Source organism: Amblyomma mixtum, chromosome 2 (genome assembly GCF_055824585.1).
Source record: "Amblyomma mixtum isolate Tamu chromosome 2, ASM5582458v1, whole genome shotgun sequence".
Classification (NCBI taxonomy): domain Eukaryota; kingdom Metazoa; phylum Arthropoda; class Arachnida; order Ixodida; family Ixodidae; genus Amblyomma; species Amblyomma mixtum.
Window position 1 is genome coordinate 304730546 of NC_143013.1, and position 23475 is coordinate 304754020.

The window sequence follows — 23475 nt, forward strand, 5'->3', positions numbered from 1 at the left end:
ACAACAAGTAAACAATTATTTTACATATATGCACAATGATTTTATGTGTTTTGTCATTTTTTTTTAAAGTTCATTACTTACGCAAAGTTGGATGGCTTAGCGCGCCATCTGCAAGCTTTGCGAAGGCGCCGCTTTTTAGTGCGCCGACTTTGTCTCATCCACTGACCTAGCTCACCTACCTCCTCATCGCTTCCTCCTCTACCCCGGGCTGCCCTGGCTGCCCTGCTCCAGCAAGCTTGTCCGGTCGTTGCAACTGTAATCACAGCACCGTAATTCTCGCAGCGTCTTTATTCGAAACCTCTTGGACGGCCACGCTTGGTACGCATAGCTCGTTTTCAACCGAATGACGTTTCCGTGAATCGGCGTGGAAACAGCGTTGCCTGGTTCCGGTGATTCACTTCATGAGACGAGCATGTTGCTTCGGACCTATCGTCGCAGCAGCGAAGCATCGCATTGCTGTCCGTGATGTGCCTTGTTGCCTGGAGCAAAGAGAATCGCTTCACGTCTGACAATTTCCGAAAGAAATTTCCTGTGGACGCTGCCGCCGCTTCATCGTCGAATTTTGACGACCCTCTTCAAGAACCTTCTGGACAAGCTTTGGTGAGTCGTGGTTTCGTTGCGCCGGGTGCCTAGAAACGATCCTTACACCGCGGAAAAATACGGTATGTCAATGTTGTTGCAAAGCGGGCAAATTCAGTGAATTTTTAACGAGAGAAAATACATCTTCGCTGTGCGCCCCAAAAAGTCTAATCGCGACATACTGATTGAAAGGGCTGCGCTGTATCAACGTACTTAAAAAAAAAAATAAGAGCAATCTGGGATGTCGATATTTGGGTTTGTGCGATTTCGTACTTTTTAAGGCTGTGCTGACTAGATAACATATGCGAAGCACGCTGTTGATATTGCGCACAGCAAATGTAGTTTTTTTCTTGGAGCAGAATAAATTAATTTTTGTAGTGTACGGGTGTCAAAAAAGTAAAACCTCATAGCCAGCAGTTAGCTGATGTAGTATGTTTTTGCAGTCAGTGAATTCCCCGCAAGCGCGGCTCTCAGGGTTGTCTCCTTTTCGCATTTGCGTAATACCAGAGCTATTTGAACCTGTTATTAATCGTTGCATCCTACATGCTTGGTACTGCCCACCTTTCGAAGCGCATTATAAAGACAACAGACCGCCCGTCGAAACAGCACTGATTTAAACTGTTTTTGAGCCAGGTGATCTCAGCCCGGTGGAATTTTTCATCACGGTAGTCGTTTCTTTTTTGCTGATCTACGCCGACCAAAGTGATAACCCTCATGTTTCCCAGGTGCTTGTTTCCCAGAAAAAAATAAAGGGGGTACGCCCGTATTGAACTTGATGGAACAAACGCATTCCCATAACGAACGTACCCACTATTTGGCTGTCGCAATATTTGCTATCGCTAATATCTTACCTCGCGTAATGAACGCAGCCCCAAGACTTTATAATTTTTTTGTTAGGAAAAAAGGTCCTTCTATTATGGGAGTACATACGGTAATGCGTATGTGGATCAGGGCGGATGAAATGTGCGCTCGTTTCGGCAAGTGGGCTCAAGGGGGCCGTGACACCTCTGCATCGTGCACTCGACTTTTTTCCCGGATGTGTGTGGTGCGTTGTACTTAAAACGTGCGTTGTCAGTCGAATAAAACCGTGGTCTAAAAAAAAAAGGCAAGAAGAATGAGGAGAGCAAAAATCCTAGCACCGCTTAAGATAACCATTTGTCTAACAAGCCGGTGCTCTAAACCACTTCTAATGTCTACGCTATGGGTTTACCATCGCAGCGAAGTAGACGCAGAGGTGTTTCTGGCATAACAGAGGCGTCGTAATGGGATCACCGCGAAACGCGTAAAATGAGAGACTTTGAAATAGAATGGGCTGCAACAGGCACTGTGTAACCTGATAACGACGTCATGCCATCTTGCCGCGGCATGCAGCGCCGTCATCGGCCCGTCGTCAATTGCCATCGCGTTGCCATCGTGCCATGTCTATTTCTCGCCCTGACATTGGCTAGATCATGGTGCGTGAAAGGCGATGAACTGCACTGTGGACTTGATGGAAGAAGTGTATAGTGTGTCTTATCTCGTAGCATGACGATGATGATGAAATACAGTGGCGCAAAGGTTCGTCTTCGTAAGGTGGGGTCACCCATTTTGCAAGAATTTCACCGCAAAGAAACCAAGCACCAGACCAGGGGTAAGCTTATAGCCATTGGAAGCCGGTGGGCGCCCGGCGGCACTGGGGATCGAACAAAATATAGGGCGAGCTTAGGCGACGATCACGGCCCACCTGCCTAACTGTTGCCCGATTGACGGGAATGAGATGAGCGGCATCCAACAGAAGTCCAACACTTCCCCCCTTTCTTTCCTTTTCCCTGTCCCCTCCATGTCATTTTATTCCCTCTAGCCCCAGCTCAGGTGCTTCAGGCTTCGATGGCAGATGCCGCGGCTAGCAACATCTTTTCCTTCCATTTTTTATTTTCTTATTACGTGTAAATAGCCACTAACAACAAAAAAAAATGTGAACGGAGAAGCCAGTCAGGGGAAAGGAGGCGAGATTGGTGGAGGGGAGACCTTGCAATCCTTCCAACAGAAAAACATCCTTTGTGGAGTTAAGTCACTCCTGCCCTCTCTATGGCGGCTACACGGGGGATACGACGCCGTCAAAATGCGCGGCTGTGAGCTTCCCCGGCACACACACGCGGTTCTGATTGGAAGCGCCCAATATCAGCACTGGGTGAGTGAAATGGGCGAATGAAATGCGTTTTCGTCTTATTTTATTTCGAATTTTCTAATTGGAATAACTTTCGCTTGCATGCTCTGATTTCAGTTACACTTTTTGCAATGGTCTCTGGTACGCATGGGGAATCCATTTAATCAGATTAATCGGCACTGATGAAAACATCATGGTGCCCCTTTAAGAGGAAGGTTCTTGCCGGTGTGCACCCGTTTTCGGTATGTGCGCCGATGGAGATTTGCAGATTACAGTGACCACCACCAAAGTCGTCCTTTCCTGAGAAGACATTGGGCAAGCAGCTGAATTACCCCAACGGGTATTGCAGTGCTAAACACCCTGTGCAGAGGTTACTTTACAACTGGGGACAAAAGTCTGCAGGACGCATACCCGGGAACAAAAGCCGATAGCTCCGTTATTACGGAGTTTATTAAAGCCAAACTTGCGGAAGTAATAGTCTCACGCGCTCCAATGTGATGCAGTGAAAGCAGATGTTCGTTGGCAGGCGTGATACTTGTGGACCTAGATCGCTTTTTCCCCGTCCTGGAGAATTTTGTCCCCGTTAGTACGTGGGCGTCAGTCCTCAGCCATCATTTAACCGGTGCGTCCGTTAGTGGACCCTGGGTGCCACCTTTCCTTTTCCTTTTAGCAGCGTACTACTGATGACGGGCGTACAGCGTGAAGGCATACTTTATTTACCCCAAAACCGTTCGGCTTCACAGCCTGGCCCACTTCCTCCGCCTCGGCAGCTAAGTATCAGACTCCATCCAGTCAGCATGCCTGTCATAAGTGCGCAGTGACACTCTCCGAAGTGCGGTGGACGCTTTTCGTTGCCCTTTGTGGTCGCTAGATGGTTCTGAAACACGATGTCCATAAAAGCACTGGCGGCAGCACACGCGCACTATAGGAAGCCAGTGGCGCGCCATGCTGTTGGCCTGGTGGAGGAGGCTAGCCCTGACTTCCGCCAACAAGTCTAGCAGTGCTGGCAACGAAAGCCGGGTTGCAGCAGCCCCTTGTTTGTCACTCTGCGCCATCGGTTCGCGCATGCGTGTCAGCTGTCACACAGCCGTGACGTTCCTGCGCCGTCGTGAATGGAAAACTCTAGACCCTGTATATGCGCCGCGACAGGCGGCGGCCGAGGTCAGTGCCGCGGCATGCGACACGCGGTGGCGGCGATGACCCTGCCCTGTCGCCCTTGAAAAGCCTTGAGCGGTGGCGAAAGTTACTGGCCGCGTGCCATACATCCATTCACGTATCGGTAGCCAGATCGAGGTGACGATGCCAGCGACTGCCCATACCGGTATGGGTGGGCGGGCACCGCTGTTGATATGTTGGAAGCGCTTGCAACGACATTTGTCAAAGCAAGGTGTGTTGTGCACCGGAGCGGCTGTGAGAGCGCAGATGTCAGTAGGGCTTATTAATCGCCAGACTCGTCTTGGTTTACTGCACGCTACTGTACAACGCTACTGACTATGAAATCGACGAATAAACAGACAAGAACAAGCGAGGCGCCTCGTTTGTTGTTGTCAGTTTCTTCTATTGACAGTAGTGTCGTGTAGTTGCGCGCAGTAAACCAAGATGCAGTGTCAACTGTCCCCTATTTTAGCAATGCTTGCCAGACTCTTATTACGCTGCGCAGATGCGAGGGAAATTTCTCTTGAGTCATGACTATTCCTTAGGCGTACGAGTTTGGCTCTCACGTTCTTTTCAGCACCGTGTGTGTGTGTTCGTTCGCCTTTATTTTATTTATCTATTTATTTCGTTTCATCACATCCTGCAAGCCAGAATATGGCCCAAGCAGGAGCGCGCTATTAATAGTACATTTGACACTACACTGAACTACTGGAATGAAGCAAGCACAGCTGAAGAACAGGCAAAACGTTAGAACATCAGAGCAAACGAACGCACCCACGTCTCATAAAACACTTGAGTTGTTCAAAGCACATTTCCAGTTCCAAAAACATTACGAAGAAAAAAAAAAGAAACGATATTAATACGAGCAAACAAAGGAGTTAGCTTCCTGCGAGATTCGTAATTTTTATGTTATTCTGTATCATTAAGTCCAGATGGGGAATGAAGCCGCTGGTGGGATGATATAGAAACGAACTGCTGCTAAAGTTTTTTTTTTTTCGTTGTCATTTTTCTAATGATTTCCACACTTTAGTCGCCAGTGGTGATGCCGCTCTCATTTTCTCCGTGTTGCTTGACGCTCCTTCGCAGAGTTGCCTGTTTATTTATGGACAACTTTTCCTGTGTTTGCTTGCGGAGGTCTCCGAGAAGAGAAAAGGCGTTTCGCGGAACAAGCAGCCCTGTGCTGGGCTGTTACGCGTCGCAGTCACTAGCTTTTCCTCTTCCCTGAACGGCCAATCACAGAAGGAAGGAGTTGTGGAGAGGAGGCCCGGTCGGCGCGATAGAGTTTTTAGTATCGGTCGAGTTAGCCATCGCTCTGCGGTCTTCCTGCTCGCAAGGCATGCCCAGGACTTCCTGAGGGCCGGTCATCTTGCAGTGTGCCTTGCAAGCACCCGCTCTACTTCCAGTGGTGTTCAGTAGTCGCGCTACGTGTAATGGTCACCGCGTATTTGCGCAATGTCGCCTGTCGTGGTATATATCTAAGTGGGAAAAAGCAGGCACCTCTCTGCGAAATGATTTCAGCTTCCGTCGCCGGCAGTCTGTTTAATGGCTTCCCGCCAAAGCTCGGGTACAGTGTACTTCTAGTTCACTGTAGCTCGGGTCGTAACTTGACGAGAAGTTTGCTCCAAACTTTGCGTCGAAATCTCCTTCGATTGTTACTTCTGGTTTCGAGAACCTCTTTCGAAACCAGCTTCAGGATGACGTCGCGAAACTGTCTTGCCGCGTTCGGGTTCGCGACGTTTTTTTTTTCTCTGCCCTTCGCGCAACTGCAGAGAAAGGGGGTGAGTCACACTCGCTACCCAGCGGGATGGGGGGAGCCGGACAGGGGAGGATTCCGAGAATACGGGAAAGGTCAAACCACCTCCGGGAACGCATATGTCAGGTCGCATCCCATTGTACACGTTCTTGCGCCGAGGCGGATTCGCACTTTTCAGCGCCTATAGGTGGCGCGGCGGCACCGGCGTCATGGAGAACGGAGCGGTGATGGAGGTGCCACGGAAGCGCTCGCGTATGAAGGAGCATGCAGCTCTCGGCCTTGTGTTTGTCGGAACGGTTATGTCGCTCGCTAAACCAACGCAGAGGTGCGTCGTAGAGGATGAGACACCTTTTAATGCCAGCCATATGATCCACTAACCGCTTGAAACCATACAACGCAAAGAAAGGCAGGAGACGAAATAAGCACTTCAAGCGCCTCTTTTCGGTCCTCTGTTGCATTACTTTGCGCTGCAACTTTTTAGCATGAAACGCTAAGTAACTGGCTTCAATGTACCGTAATTTCAGGTATGCAATCCGCGGGCTGTAATGCCCAAAAGCTGAAATTTCGCGCTTTGCGCACTAACTATAGGCGCGGATAGTACAGTATCTTTCAATATCGGCGGATATGCAATGACATTCCCTACGCTTACTTTATTAGAATGTAATCGTTCTGGAGTGTGTGCAGATAAATTTTATGCGCCTGTCGCACACGTTGCTCCTCTGGGCTACATGTATTGGACGCAGACAGTCTAGTGAACAAATTTTTTTTTCAGAAGAAATTGAGCCCTGCTGACAGGTGTGAACTGCATATTGTAAATTACAGTAATCCGCCAATTCCGCCACTAATGTATTGCTTTAACCTCACCCTAACTACAGAACCCGTGAACACGACAACGAGCGGAAAATACAGAACGTTTCGCAAAACATTACTGTGCACAGGGGTCCGCTACATTTAGATGTTTCATGAGCACCACGGTCAAAACATTAACAGTCAACATTCAAACCACACCTTTAAAACACGTATAGGCAAACTCTCTAACCGGCTTGTGCTTTTTTTTTTATTCTTGACGCCATGTCGCGAGAGTACTCTGTAATCTGTAGCGGAGACACGGTGCCGGCTTTCAGCCGTGGTCGCAGAGGGTTAAGATCCTTGATTGAAGTCATAAAACATCGGACCGAGGAGCGCCCTAACCAGTCACGCTGTGGCGCTCAACTCACCGAGATAACGCAAGAACAAATCTTTCTAGACGGGCTCACAGTACACGACCATTGAATTTGAATCAGTCACTTTATTCCCGATCCACAGCAGGAAGCTACAAAGTGCTTTCAATTTTTTGTACCTAGAGGAACTGTGCAGGCTCAATTCATGTCACGCTGCACGATTTATGCCCTGGGGGACACTGCACAAACGATTTCATCGCACTTTTCGCGTCGGCACATCCACTGCGCGAAGCGTAGCTGCTTGCACTGCGAACGCTGATCACCGGGCGAGCGCTTCGGAAAATAACCGCGTGGGGGCGCCACCGTTGCTGAAAAGTGCGAATAAGGTGTCCACGTTCTCGTCGCGTGGCTTTTGTCCCATGTCTACGGCAGCGCTCGTTGACAGCTTGAGGCGCGGTCAACAGGGCATTACCACGCTAGCTGCAGACATGAAGAATGACCGCTCATTGGTCAACCTCACATGCACAGGCAAGGGACACGCGAGACACGCGCTTTGTGCGAGAGTTGGCAGTTGGTGACCATTCCTCTACCGTGCATGACATTTTGTGAGTGACGGTACTGGACAGATGGGCCTTGAAGTGACTTTCCTCGAACCTGAGTTTACCAGAGGTTGAAACAACCCCTACCGTGGGAAAGCGAGAATTTTCGCGAAGCTCGCGGCCAGAAGGGAGAATCCTCTGAAACCTTGATGGTGGAGAGTGCCCATATTTGTACAGTGTTTGTCGACATGAGTTATCTTCTTTCCCCAATCATTGATTGGCTGTGTTTTCTTTTCCCAATCGTTGATTGATGATGTTTTCCGGTCCCCAATGATTTATTGGGTGGATGTTTGCGGAGTTACCTGATTAGTTACTGTCCCCATCGAGGGCGGGGACATAGGGTTTAAAATCTGCTGTTTCGGCGGGACGGAGGGCTGTTTTCTTCACGCAAAACTACGGATCAATCAAATGTAAATGAGTTTTCTCCTTGCTTGTATCTTTCTTTGTTTTATTAATTGGTAATAAACAGTTAACCTCTCCAGAAGTGTCCTCGACCAGTGTGATCGAGCAATATTGAATCTTCAAGACGACAAGCTACGAAATCAGCTTTTTAGTTTAGCGTTTTATAATCCGGCCTTTAATATATCAAACCAGCCACAGGCACCAAAATTCCTGAGCTTCTTTGTCTTGGGTTTAGCTTCTTGTTTAGATAACAGGAAAAGGCTTCAACAACCGAATATCTTTTTGGGCGGAGCTTTACTGCTAACCGGAGCGATGAGGCGGACTCCGAAGAAAAAAAAAAGTCTCCGGAAAGGGTTCGCCAACCTTCACGCGCGATTGTGGGTTCTCCGCTGCGTGTAGTAGTGTTAGGCTACTTGGCGCAGGTGTTCATGATGACACAGTGTAGTGATTGTGCGAGTTTATGTACTCTCGTCAGAAGGCGTTTCAGTGCCCCTTTAATGTGTTAGCAACCGAACGCCAATTATCGCAATAAGTGCTCGGCGTTGGCATGTGAAGTAGTGATGCAAAACTATCGGAAAATTGACTATCGATAGTATCGATAGTTTTTTTGAAACTATCGATAGTGTAAAAAAGCTATCGATAGCGCTACTATCGATAGACTATAGATAGTATTATCGATAGCCTACTATCGATAGTAATACTATCGATAGTATTGCAGTAATATCGATAGTGTTACTATCGATAGTACTACTAGCGATAGTACCGCTATCGATAGCAAGACTATCGATAGTGAAACTGTGGGTGGTAAGACTACTGATATTATGCATTTGTTGGCCAGCGATATAACCAAAACATTTGCGATACCTGATTGGTTTGACGGTCTCATGTGGCTTAATGTCCCACAGAGACTCAAGCTATGAGGAATGCCGTAGTAGAGGTCTGCGGGTAAATTTCGACCAGCTGTGGTTCCTTAACGTGCACTGGGACAGTTCGGAAAAATACCTGAAACTGCATCCGATGAAAGAACAAATAGCCCAAGTTGTGCTGGCTTGCTGACGTAACCGCTGCAGAAATGGTTTTCGCAACTAGGACATTCGCACGCTAACATTTTATCCAGCAACTTTACGTAGGGAACGGCTGCAGAGCTCGGTGACGCGTAAGCCGCGAAAACGGGCGAGTCCTGTCAGTTACTTATACCATCACCTCCATACCACACACTCGGGAAACCAAGTTTAGGATGCAGTGGGTACGAGTTGTTGATTTTGTAGTATCGATAGTACTATATGTAACAAGTAGTATCGACGCGGCTATGATAGTACTATGAATAGAACTATCGATAGTACTATCGATGGTACTATCGATATTACTATCGATGGTACTATCGATATTACTATCGATGGTACTATCGATATTACTATCGATAGTACTATCGATAGTTTTGCATCACTAATGTGAAGCCCCCACATTCCGGGTCCTGATGGTGCGTCTCCCACCACCCACGTACCAACCTCCACTTTCCAAAGGCCTCCACCCGCCTCCATCCAACCTCCAAAAGGCTCCCCATACCACAAACCCACGGTGAAAGCAAATTCGAAGACGCAGTTTGGTCGTCTAGTGGCAGCTGAAGCCGAGTACAGGATATGCGAACGGCAGGCAGGCTCTAATGCTTACGCATACGCCGCCGCATGAATCGCACTGATTATCTGTGACCTTTTTCTTCTTTCTTTTTTGCTCATCGTTACTAACTGTAGGTGAACAGATGTCGGCTCTTGCATTTGAGAAACGGCGGCTGCACCCGCCTCAGCGAGGTACGTTTTAGCCCGGCAGTCTGCATGCGCCTCTTGCCTCGTATACCACGGGCACCGTATGCATCCCCACGACACGGAAACCTTTTTGCGGAAACGGGCTCGTCGTCACATTTTTTCCTTAGCGCGGATTCGTGTTTCCGGAAAGAATCGCGCTGTGACGGCGTACACCACTTCTGCGATCACGTGAGCGCATTATTCCTTGCATTTTTTTCTTCCTTTAGAAAACGTCCCGGAAGGCGACGGTTCCATTCCTACTCAACGTCTTCGCGCTATGCAAGCGATTAGAACAAAATATTTATATAAGCACGCAAGATCGCGCCACCGTTGCCTTGCAGGGAAGCCAAGGCGAGGCCGGAAAGTGTTGCAGCCGTGCGAGAGCATGCTCTAGAAGTGAGCCCTCGAGAAAGTGGTAGGAAGTGCGAAGTACCCGCGGAACACGTCGATGGGCGTCGTCTCTCATTTAGATTTCTTTGGTTGTTTATTTTTTTCTGTTCGGCGAGGTGTTTGTGCCGTAATGGTTATCGCGGTTTGTCCCTATAACGAGCCGCCGCCCGGTTAAAAGCAGCGTGCCCGCGGGACTGCTGCTGCCGCCCCCTAACCGGCTTCTGGACGCGGTTCTCGCTCGAGCATATCGAGCCGTGTAATCTATTAAGGCTTCCCTATCCGCTGCCTGAGTGAGTGCGCGCACAGCAGTCGTAAGCCGTTCTGCGCGTGTGCGCTATCTCGTACGTATACAGTGGAGAGCCGAAATGTAGGCCGAGTGCCGTACCATCAGCAGCAGGAAAACCGATTTCCTCCCCTGTATTCCGGCTTACGCAAGCCACCGCCATGCAGGGGAGTGGAGGCGGTAGATATACGAAGGTGTCTTCATTCTCGGTTGTCTTCATTACGCTGTGTTCCTGTCTCTCGGTGGAAGCCGTAATAGACAACAGCAGCAGCAAAGCCGCAAATAGATTAGCGGCGAAGATATCTCCTTCGAGATTTTGTAGCGATGGCCGCGTTTCCCCACCCCCGTGACAAGAAAGCCGGCTGTCTGGAAGAAGCGTCGCCGTCTGGATAATTATCTCGGCACAGTTTCTTTTTCTTTTACAGTCTGTCTATCCCCGCACAGTGCCCTCACAGAAGAGACGCCTTCCTGGAGTCCCCCCGTTAAGAAAGTGCGCGCGGAAGTCGCCTTTTGTGGGCGCCCGTCACGTGGTACCATCGCACTCGTTTGCACCCGTTGTATTGCCCGGAGCCGGTCCGAGTCTATTTCTTTGGCTCCTTTATCGCCTTCGACGACAGGCTTCGAGGCTTTTTGTGCAGTGGTCAGATAGCGAGTGCAAAGCGGTGCTCGCTTGCATGTAACCGTGTCTGTGTGTGTGTCCACATAATAGCGTGCGCCGAAAGAGAAACGGAAAGCCGAGCACGCAATCTCGGTGCAGTCCACTTTAGTTTCGCTCGAACTGCCGAGGCGGAAGTTATGTCATTGTGCAGGCCGGCGTATACGCGGTGACGTGGCCAATCGGCACACGCTTGTTCGACCTGTTCGAGCGCGTTAGGTTACTGCAACCGAAAGCAGCAGTGCGAGATCCTGCGCGATTAGTTCTCCTCGATTCTTTCTGCACTTTCTGCACCGGTGCAGGCGGTGCAGCACTCTCGCACTCGATTTGTCAGCGCAGCTAGCGCCACCTGCACTTTGGCACTCGATTTGATTTCGTGCTGCTCGAGTTCGTCTGCACTATAGCCTCCCGCGTGTTATGACCTCCTGCAAGTAAATGCGAGGTGCTTGGCGCGCTCCGTAGCAGACAGGTAGCAGACGGCTTCTCAGCCATGCTTGTTTGAGCGACCGGCGTTGAGACGTCTGCATACCTGTACCTCTGCCCTACAGCTGAAATTACAGTGCATGTGTGTGTGTGTGTGTGTCTGTGTACGCGTGTGTAAGCGACTGGCTGGCAGGCGCACTGCGTATGGGCTCTCGCCTTTCTGTCCAGCCTCGCACTTTGACACCGTTTGTCCTTTGTGCGTAAATGAAATAGACAGCACGATGGAGCGTCTGCAGAAGAGACAGAGGGTGAGATGTTGTTTTTCGATGCGTTGGGGATTGCAACGCTTGTGATGACTGGCTGCAGCGTCATCCGCGCCTCCGCTTACAGTAGCGACTGGCTTCGAGGTGTTCAATCACCGCACGGTCCACGCCTTCGCTTGCCGGTCATTCACTCCACCGCCACCGACCGCCTACAGTGAAGGCGAGTTGGGGAGTTCAAATAAGTCCGTTATCAGGCAAGTGGTTCTGCTGTTATTGTTCGACTACCGGAGACACTTTTCGGACAGAACGGCGACAGCCTGAACCGCACGTACAGACTGTCAAAGGTTGTCTTGAGCGATAATAACCTCTTGGACAACCTCTTGTACTCAATCTTGTAAAGTCCAAGTATTCGGCTTGTTGCCGCTTCAAAGTACCCATTGACTAGGTGACGGTCGACCGCGCCACTTTGCACAACGCCACATAAAGGCCGGTGTCTAATTCTTCAACACTCTAGGAGTTAAAATTTTCATCACCTCTCCGCGAGATGCGCCACTTCGAACAAATGCGCAGCGTTCAATACAGCTGGGACGATCCCGCCCATAGGTCACAAACCACGTGACAAACGACAACACACTGCCGCAGCGGACCAATGTTTCTGCACATTTGCATTCGATTTGGCCGCTGCATTGAGAACACTTCACTCGCGCCTCAAGAACTGGCGCTGCATGCACTGGCACAGCACTTTGTTAACTAGTACAGAGAGCTAAATCGAGGAGACCTATTGGCAGCTCTGCGTGCAGGACGGCGTCTGTAAACCTCGGCGTTGTCGAGCAAGTGACGAACGCATGTCGTATACGGCTCGCTGGATGCCTCGTTCTCAAACATGGCATTTAGTCGGGCGTAGTTAATGTGAACATTGTGGTTTGTAATCACGAATAAAGGCGCCGCGGTGGCTCACTAGTTATGGTGCTCGGCTGTTGGCCCGAAAGACGCGTGCTCGATTCCGGCCGCGGAGGTCGCGTTTTGTTGGAGGCGAAATCATCTGGAGCCCTCCACTACGGCGCCCCCCATAGCCTGAGTCTTTCTGGGACGTTAAACCCCACAAACCGTGAAACCGTAATCATGAATCATGAAAAAACAAGCGAGGGAAAATTTCAAAAAGAAACATTCTGTGATTGAAGTTGGTTTCTTTGCATATCGGTGTGCAGTGAAGTGGAATTTGAACAAAAACTTGGGAGTTCTGAGATCGCTACCCTGGTCACCGTCATCCAAAAAATATTCAGTACATGTCTGTGCATACACAGTCGGCTGGCTGCTGTTGAACGTGGCTTTCAGCATAGCAAAAACATGCAAAGAGAGCTTCCTTCACAGCCATCCATGCAGCATGCCAATGCAAAGGTGCGCTGACCGGGCACGGTGGCCTTGTAAATCATGAAACCAGAAAACAAAAAATAAAGGACCGTCACTGAGGCATTTGCACTTTGGTACTGCATTTGGCTGGTGTATTGCACTCGAGACGCTAGAACGAAACAGCTGGTTTGTTTTCATGTTAAAGTGATAAAAATTCATGGGCGTCAGTGCGCCCCGTGTGTTTTTAGGCTGCTTGTTATCCGAACAGCGAGCTTCGATACGAAAGAGTCAGAAATACATTTAGATCTAAAGTTTCGGCCCCCCAAAAATTGTTCATAATTAGAGTCGTCCACGGGAGTCGTAGGTTGACGGGGCACGACTGTATACCCCACTCAGGCACACACTGCGCATGCTGCGCATGCGGGCCTTTCTTCGCTAGTATGCTTCACGCACTGACCGTTCTTCTTGGGGACCTCCTCGGAATTTCATTCTTCCCCTTTCTGCGCGTGTGTATTTGTTTGCGAGACATGGCATTTGACCTTTTCTGATGCTACTCAGAAATCTGTGGGAGTATCGTTGAAAAAAGTGAAGTTTTTGCAGCCGACCGTCATGACATTCGACAGGAACGAAATATGCATAAGAAACTTGTGTGTTGGGCGGTATTAGCGCAACCCTTCACTACGGTGTCTTTTTCTCTATTCCTTCTTCCACCCCAGGTGATCGAAATTTCCGGAGCCCTCCACTACGGCGTCCCTCATAGCCTGAGTCGCTTTGGGACGTTAAACCACCACAAACAAAACCAAACTCCCCCCTTCATAACTTCCTTCATGACGTGGTTGATATGTGTGTGCTCTTAGAAGTGTGACATAGAAGCAACATTTATTGCCAAGAACTTGTTTTCCGTGGGCGGCTGGGCCTCAGTGTCAACCCCATGCAGGGGTGACCTCCAAGGAACGAGAGCTAACGAGAGCTTCCTGTGTTGTCCGTTTCCTGCTTCATCAGCAGTTGGTTCAGTCACTGCGTCTTTCCTTTCCTCAAAACCAAGTTTTCAGGTGTCCGTCGGTCTAGAATGAGGGTTACCCCGCCCTTCCTTTTCTCATAACTGATGTCCAGCCCTCGTCGATCAAAAGTATACAGACCACAAGGTTTACGCCGGGGTCGTGCAGTGCAGCTCGTTTTGCGTCGCCATCATTCAAAATATGGAAACTGAGCACGAACTGCCTACCTCACCCCTGCAGAGTTTGGGGCTTTCACGAGTCCGGCAAGAGCAGCCCAAAGCGACTTAGAATCAAAGTCTGTGGGATGTGTACTTCTGAAAAAGACTGTACTTCATCACTTTGTCTGCCACGTCGAAACTGTGGTCCCTTTGCGGGAGTAATGCGTAGTGTCCACTGAAGCGAGACTTGTTCCGAGAGCTCAGCTCTTTACGTATTCCTATAGTTGCCTCTGAAATCTTGCATCAGACCGCATGTTCAACCCCTCCGCTTTGAGGCTCCTAATTTGCCGGCAGTAACCCGAAGGCCGCGTCATCGTTTGGCGCAGAGAATCCTGCAGAGATGCAGCGCAATCTTGTTTGTCCCACGCGGCCTTCGGGGTGTTTTCACGGCTCGAATGAGCACGCGGCGCTGAGTCGGTGACCTATTTGGTGGAGTTCGTGTGAGCAGCCGTGAGCGGGCCGCTCTCTCTGTGAACGGAAGAGGGCACGTGATGTCCATTGCACAGTATTGCATGCTAATCCCGAAAGCCGGTTGACGTGCACTGCATACAGCGCAGCTCGTGGAAATACAAATATGTATGCGTGGATTATCTTTGATTGCGCGATTTGCCGATGCCTTCGTGAGATCCTCCGTTCTTTCGTCTTCGTAGACTGTCATGTGGAAGATGACGTGCAGAGGACAGTGACGGCGAGGAATCGCGCCTCCCGCTCACGTCCGCGCGCATTATGACGTCGTCCCGAGGGAATTCAGCGACCCGTGCAATGACTTTGTACCCGGACCCCCAAACGCACACCCATGCAGGACTGCATGGCGAATGAATGCAAGCGCAGTTCTTAATCGCCGCGCTTACTGACTGACGGTCGCAGCATAAAGGAGCGTCCCGTAAAGCCGGTGGCAGCCGCAGGTCCTCCATATGGAGGCAGCGTGGTCGCTTGGCTATGCATGTTGCGTCGGAAAGGGGCACTGTTCTTGTTTTTCCCTCCACCGGTTTGCGCGTGGCATTCCGTGGAGGCCACGCCGTGCAGACCCCGGCCTTTTTCCACGACGTGCGGTCACGATGACGCAGGCAGGCGGGGGTAGTGACGCTGCGTGTACACAACGGGGGCGCACGCCGCCGCGGCGCCAAGTTCGCCGTCAGGGAAAGAGGAGCCCCCCAAGGACGGCGTGATTGATCGACATGGCTTAATCGCGTCTTGAGGAGTCGCGGTTCCCATGCCAGCCATGGCGCAGACGCTGTCGATGTGTGCTTCAGGGGTGTACGCTGTGGGAGGTGTTAGCGGCGTAGTGCCTAACTTGGCGTCGAAAAGCGGCGGCTCAAGCCTGAAGGATGAAGGCTTTGGGTGCCGATGCAAGAAAGGGTTACGCACGAGTAATTGGCTTCTTTCCTCACACCCTGGTAGCGCGTAAGGCTTCACGTCATATCGCTTGCGGCACCATACTCGTCATTGGGTTTACCCGCCGCGGTGGATCATTGACTTTGGGCTCCTGATGCCAAGGTCGCGGGTTCGGTCCCAGCTGCGTCGGCCGTAATTCGATAGCGCCGAAATACTTAAGTTGGAGCTCCGCTTAAGCTTAAGGGTATTACGTGGTACCTGTTGACGGGTTAATGCCGACGTATGCGAAATTGGTCAATCACCGGATGCCCTCATACCACTCCTGTGGCAGTACCACGTAGCGCCACTGCCCTGCGATGGCAGGCGTTGCCACCGGTGGGGCTTGTTCGGCCAAGGTTCCTCTTCCCGAGCAACCTCTAGCGACCAATCATTCATTTAACTGCCACCTGCCACGGTGGTCAGTTTGCTCACAATACGATGGGCAGGTTGTGATGACGCCGCATGGTCACGTGACCTAACTGGCCCCTCCAGGTCGCTTATCCGGAGAACTTTCGTTCACAGCGCCGAAGACGCCGCATTTTCTGAGAACACTGTCGCGTTAAAAGCGCCTAAATTAAGTGACAGAAAATCCCGCTTACACACAAGGCAGACAAAGAAGACGAGCTGGACGGGACCAGATATGTGTCTGCTCGTATGATGTGTCTGTCTTAAAACCAACCACAAGCCAGCTAACCCAGCAAGAAGTACTTCTAAGATGCCTAAATTAATAGAGTGAAATGCGAATTAAATACTAAAACGCCCGTCTAATTTAAACCGGAGTCCTCCACTGCGGCATCCTTTATAGTCCATGTGTCGCTTCTAGATGTTAAACCCTACAATTTACAATTTCTTTGCCCATCGGGTATCCTGATTTGCCAGCCCGACGTACATTGGACGTCCAATTCTCGCTTTATTGGGGCTGTGAAAATTTCGTGACGCTTTCGCACATTCGCACTGGAGCCATGGGCATGTATACCTATAGGTTCGTGTTTCCAGATTACCTGCAGTCTTTGTCAAAAGTAACCAGGCTTCATGCATGGTTTGCTTCTCATTCGTACAGCAGAGCCCTCACATCTTCTCTAAAGATCAAAAAGTTCTTTGAAGGTGAGAACAGGGGTTCTTCTTACCATACAGAGATATAGAGCCTGAGGGCTGGCATAATAGCTTCAATATACGACTGAGAAGAAAAACGTGTATCCTGGTTACTTTTGACCTACGTTTGGCGTTTACAAAATAATATGCTCAGTATTAATTCGTAGCTCCTCTCTGCACAGTCCATGACTTTGTTTCTTTCCCAGGTGGGGGCGTCCTTGAGTTGAATCAGCACTCCTTACGAGATGATCGCCAGGCGAGCTCGTTTCGGCAGCTCCCAAATACCGTCCTGTTGCTTTTTAGCGGATACTCGGTCTGAACCAAAATGAAGGCGTTGGTGTCGACTATGTAAGTCGAGCGGAAGCGCGCGTTTCTTCAGTCTTTTCGGCGAGTGACCCTCAACATTCGGACCGTGGTTGTCGATTCAATTTCATTGTCGAGCCAATGTCGATTCAATGCCCATTCCAATGCCAATTCGATCTCGAGTCAGTTTTGTGTCCGAAGTCGTTTCCGGTATATCGGAAACTTGGGACACTTAGCAACTCACGTTTGGCCACGTTCGCGCGGCGACCATCACCTGCTGTTTAGCGTACACATACGTACGGTTTGATGGGCCTGATGAAGCGGCAAGGTTGAAAGCGCGTCGCGTACGGGGCTATCAGCGCCAAACTAAACGGAGCACGGTTCCATAATTTCGAGCTCTCTAGTGTCCGACCTATTGAAAGTTCGTAATCATGGCACTGACACACTCACAAGCCTCGTTTACAGTAACCCAACAGCGGCGGTTCGAGTCAGGGGATCGAGTTGAACAAGGTCAGCCCAACTCGACGACTGCATGTTTACATGAATTCGATTTTAGCGAGTCGAGACCGGTTCAACTGAAGCGATACGACGCAAGATTGCGACACGGCATCGCTGTCTCGCAGGCGCGACGGCGCAAGCGAAAAACAGGTTCGCGTTTATTATCTCCCCTCCCACTAACCCGACTCTTCGACACGATGCTTCTAAGCCCTGTTCACGTGAACCCGACAGGACCGGGTAGAGTCAGCGTCGGGTTAGGTTACTCGCCCCTGATTCACCCCGCTTGGTGGCTACATGAACTCGGTTCAAGCGCGTAAGTATCGCAGCGGCGCCTAGCGTCGAGGTTTTTAAAAAGGCGGGTCAAGCGAGTTTACCTACACCCTGCAGGCGAGTTAACTCCACTCGCTCTGCCGCTTATTTTACTCGACCCGACAGCGTTTACATGAACCCGACAGCTGGTTTTTTACCCGACAAGCAAACTCGACTCGACTCTATCGAGTTCATGTAAACAGATCTATATATACGGGCACCGAAGCGCTCACACACATACGCTCACACGCATGTTCCTCTTAAATTCCACAAGGTCGCGGGCGTCGCTGTACTTGTGTTCCTTGTACTTTTGACTCAACTTGTGCATACATTCCATGTATACGCAGAAATTTCCCGGTGGAATCGTGCTCGAGGCGCTGTTTAGGCCAAGGGCAGCACAGCGCAGGCTTGACGGCAAGGCACCGTTTTTGTCGACGCCTCTGGTGTAAGAATGTCCTCTACGCTCATACAGCTGTAGTATACGTACACTATACGTACAGTATATATGTCGCATGTTCTGGGCAGGCAGCTCGGGCAACATATAGCTGAGCTAGAATCGCTTGCGACCCTGGATACTGGCGCGTATAGTTGTACGTCTTGTACACTCTCCGAATTCACTAAGTAACTGCTAACCAGTTAATTGTCACAAAGATCACTACCTTCTTAGGAACTTGTTAGCACTCGCATAACTTACACGCCACGGGGTCTCAACACGTCCACGCAAGACAGCGCTCCTGCACAGTATCCGCGAAACGCCCCGCGTTCGACTCTCAGGCTCAAACGGTTGAGCGTCGAGCGGAACAACCATCCTGCCTTCGAGCCACGCTGAGTGGGGATCGGCGGCATATTCGTTCCCAAGCTTGTCAGTACACAGACCCCGCGGCCCGGGACATTCGGCGCCGTGAAATGTAAACCACGCACTCACGAGGTGTGCCCGCGCCCGCATTCGGACTCCGAACTCGTAAATTTCCGAAGCCTCGGCACCACGCAAGTGAAGAATGCTGGCGTAACGTTGGCCGTCGACAGGCGCGTCGGGGAGAACACCGAGCGGCGAATGCTTCGAGCGAGGCCCAAGGGAGACGACCGAGAGACGCTGACGAAACGAGACGCGTCAGCAAAGCCCTCCCAACTCTGCAGACCCGCCGAACCTCCTACGTGTCAATGAGCCAGTTATCTCATTCTTGTATCCTTAAGTTTAAATTTACCAGTTTGCTTTATTCGAGAAGAATCCGGCCACTTCTTGCTAACAAACTGAAGGTAGTAATCGTTTTAGGCGCAAAAAACATAGACGAGACACATAGGAAACGTAACAGGATACCGTTCTCGGACCTAACCTAACCTAATACCTAAAACCTATTTCAATATGAACCAATACCAACTAGCCCAGCAGCAAGTGCTCTTAGACTATGAAGGTAGTAAAAGTAGAACTAGTGAAAGTTACTACCTCAAAAAGCTAGTGAAGAGCACTACAGTCGCGAACAAAAAGCTAGTAGTATTTACTATGAAAATGGGTAGAAACTTTTCGCATTTGTTGCTAGGTTCTTCGTACGGTGTGCTGGCGTGGCCTGTTAAATTTGTGCATAGTGGATAAATGAACTAAAAGCTACGTGGTAAATTTGACTAATTCATGATACCAGTCAGGGCTACCAGAGCGTGCTCACACTTAGGCTTAGACATGTTGCGCATTACATGTACCAATTATGCGAAGTGATGGCATCAGACAACCTTACCGGGCACACACAAAGGTCCTGAATGAAAGAAAAGCACAAATTAGAAAGCGTCACACACGCGTGACACGCGCACTACGCGTGCACAGGTAAATTATTCTCCGTCTTATATACTCGTAACTGTGACTCTCAGTTACGGGCTAGTGGCTTTTACCCGTGGAGCTAAGGTGCCAACGTTAATTTTGAGGTTGCGATTGTAGCAACAGGTTCGTCTACCTAACTTGCTAATTTACTACACTGATTTACACTACTAATTTACAAAACCAATTTATTCATACAACAGCCTGTGTCAGTTACAGTTTATTACTTTATTTTTGGCTTAAACGAACGATTACTAACAGCAGGTACTAACTAACGGCCATAGGAAAAAGGTAGCAAGGGCTACTTTTATTAGTAAATAGTAAAAAGGTAGGAAAAGGTAGCAAGGGCTCTTTCTATTAGTAAATAGTAAAAAGGTAATAAAACGAAGTCAGAGTTAGTATCTGCTGCACTTACTACGTTCTTACTATCCTTATTTTTTTTAAAGAATGTATCCATCGAACCCTTTACTTAACGGTGCAGTTTTATAATCCGTTGAGGAATTTCTAGTGTGTGTTTAATAGCTTTCCCCGTCTGTAACTTTGAGGCCGTAATGTATGCAGATCCGAGCGCGATATGTGTTCAGAATGTTTGTTTTTGCAAGCAATTCCTTAGCTTCCGAAATTTTGGCTGCAAGGTTTTGGGACAACTCGCGCTATCACCTTTTCGACACGCGAAATCCGAAGGCTGCTGGTGTTGAACAGGCGCTCTGTTGTTTTGCCTACTCACCCGGAGTTCCTTAAACTATTCATTTTGTACTATCGTGTCCCATACTTGTACCGCTTTTCTTCAAGCCCAGTGTGGCCAAGAGGCCACACTGGGCCTTCGTTCTGCTTTATTTCCCGGAGCCTATTGTGATCGGGGGAGAGCTGATGTCCTGGCATTTCGTTCAGGGCGTCGATATCTGAAGCGTATCGTGTTTTATACCAGAAACCGAGTGGCCTTGTGCCTGGAATCGAAGCTGTGACGAAAAACGGCATGTTATGGAAACGGCGCGAAGACGCCCCCCCATTTTCTTTTCTTTTACAAAAGATGCTGACGCTACGCCGAGCTAAAACGGCGGCGCCGTCTTCGAGGGGGGAAAACAAAGAAAAATAGGCAGCGGCGCCTGTTCCTGCAAGCACGCACACATACATATATACACCCGCCGACGCATGCCTTGTTTGACTTCAGCGCCAGTTTGTCTACAGGGCAAACGGCGCCGGGTAAACATGGTGGCGTCGTGTCTCTGGGAAGAGGAGCGACTTTTCCTCGTTGCTCAAGAGGAAAAGTATTGGCGGGACCCCAGCCGAACTTCCGGGTTGCATCACGGCGCTCATGTGCTGCAGCTGGTCGGAAGTGACGCTCGAGCCGCGGTTCGCCCCAGCACCGCATGTCTACTCTTGTCAGGGTGCCAAATACGTGTGAGGCAGCGTTATGCAGTTGGGGGTATGGGGGAGGGTCGCAGCTCACGTTGTCGACTTCTTTTCGTCACACCCACGGTTCTCGTAGGACAAAAGCATAAACGTTCATTCATTCATTCATTCATTCATTCATTCATTCATTCATTCATTCATTCATTCATTCATTCATTCATTCATTCATTCATTTACCGGTTGCTGTATTTCGTATTTCTCAAAGCGTCATTCAGTAGCACAAGCAAGAACCCACGTCACTTCCAGGTGCCTTCGATCGTAACCTTTACGAGACTCTTGACACAGGGCCTATGTATAGGGGTGGGACTTTTTGGTTTTTATTTTTTTGAGAGTTAGGAAGGCTTTGCTGCGGTGGTTTTCAGAATACAGTTTTCGGTTTTTTCGATGAATTTTTTATCTACGAAATATAGTATGATGTCCAAGTATGTTCAAGAGTGAAGTTGAGTTAAACTTAAACATTACCCGTCTTCTATAATCAACGATGCCATTAAAAAAGCAGAAGCAACTAATATTAATCATGTCATTAAGGAATCTCAGCCAACATCACAGCGCTGTAATCTCATACTAAACTTCACAAATAATTTCCCGAACATTAACAAAATCTTAAAAAAACACTTCAATATCATAGAACAGAGTGACCGGCTTTCAAAAATTTTCACAACGGTCCCCCAAGTAACATATAGACGACCAAAAAATCTGCAAAACCAAGTTGTCCATTCGACAGTCAATAAACCGAGAGCTGTAGGTTGCACACCGTGCGGAAAAAGCTGATGCCAAGTCTGCAAACACATGGAAACCACGGCACTGGCTAAAAGTACCCACTCAAATTTCAAGCATTCTATCCGGGAAGATTTAAATTGCGATTCCAGCAACGTGGTTTACATGCTCGAGTGTGGCGACTGTCGAATGCAATACATAAACCAAACAGACAATTCCTTCCGATTCAGATTTAATAACCACCGCTCAAATACCCAATCCCTCCCCAACCTCCCTCTTTCGAAACACCTCCGCGAGAAAGGCCACGAGTTTGACAAACTTAAAGCAACAATACTACAAAGTGGCTTCAAAACCAATCGTGAGCGCGAAAGCCAGAATCCTATTTTATTTTTAAATTTAACACAGTGCAAAATGGCATTCATGAAACTTACGGCACCCTCGCCTCTCTTCCCGAGGTCAGAGGCCTACGAAATTAAACAAAGCGCCACTATGTCGTCTGAGGTCATACCCCTTTTTGCATGCCACACCTGTGCCGTTCCCCCCCCCCCCCCCCCCCCATTGTTGTGCTCACCTTGTGGTCCCGCGAATGCCAGAAAATTTTTTCTTTTTTCCTTTTTATTTTTACTATGTAAGCTTACATTTTTTTTACATTCCTTCCAATACTGCCGCTCAACCGGGCGTGGGTGCATCATTGCTGGCTGCGAAGAAAAAGCACTGCTTTAAAAGGTTTTTTTTTTTTTTTAAACCTCTCACTTTTTTTCTTCCGAGGTTTCTTTCCTGCTCTTTTCGTTTTCTCGTTTTCTCTTGTCTGCCCTCTCTGTTGGAGGGTCAGATTTATATATGTTTTTTCTTTTTTTTTCTTTCTTGCCCTCGCGGCCAGGAGAAGGAACAAGTTCTCGCATTTTTTTACGAAAGTTGCTGCACGGCCACGCACCTGTCGAGCACCTCCGAGCTGGACACGCCTGTCAATAAGCAAGCCTGTGGTACTTAACAAAGCAGAGGCCGTTGTATTTTCTTACTGAGTACCTGTTCCTCGCACTCTCTTTTTTTTTTCTCGTGTGCGTCCCACTGCCTCTAATAATTTTTTATGTGTATTTTCCTGCTATGTGCTTTGTGTTTCCCACTTACCTGTACTGTGCCCACCCCTATAAAAGGGGATGCATTAACAAAGTAAAATCTCTCCTGAAGAAGGTCGGTCTTCCGATCGAAACGTCGAGTCGAATAAATATGTTTCCTTTAACGAAGCGTATACTTTGCTATATATATATATATATATATATATATATATATATATATATATATATATATATATATATATATATATATATATACTAGCAGCTGAAGGAAGTCGCACAGTTAGAACAGAAAATAAAAATGTCGGAGTTCAAATGATCGGGCCTTGCAGCAGAAACGTACGTTTAGTTCTAAAAAGTTGTAAAAACGGAGTTTAGTTCTAAAAACTGTTGCTGTCATGTTCATGGTTGCACTCAGCGTCATACGAGAGGACTGCGCATCAAGAGGTCCGCGTGCTGACTGCAGCGATGGAACTGCACCTTAACCGTTGCCGAAGCCAGAACATGGTATTTCCGTGCCGTTTATGCCTGGTTTCGTGTTAATGGTTGCTTGTCACGGCTCCAAAAGCTGTCATTGTCCTTACGTGCGGTGGAAAAACCTACTTAAGCCGACAGCGCCTGGCTAGGACGTGGAGCCTCCTGATCGTGTCTGAGTTCACGGATCAGTGCATCAAAACGCCGAAGATACCGTTCTCTGACCGCGTTCCTGTAGT

At 49.1% G+C, this 23475-nt stretch overlaps 1 protein-coding gene across 2 annotated transcripts in view; it reads left to right on the forward strand.

Annotated features, from left to right (window-relative positions):
• Positions 1-148: 148 nt before the first annotated feature.
• The window catches only part of Hmgcr (HMG coenzyme A reductase), a 74164-nt gene continuing 50837 nt past the window's right edge, over positions 149-23475 (forward strand). The window contains exon 1 of one of the 2 annotated variants that reach the window (XM_089574696.1): positions 149-600. The gene's annotated coding sequence lies outside the window, so the exon portion shown is untranslated. Of the gene's footprint in view, positions 601-2729; positions 2750-23475 lie in introns of those variants that run through there. The other variant, XM_089574697.1, reaches the window with a different exon arrangement.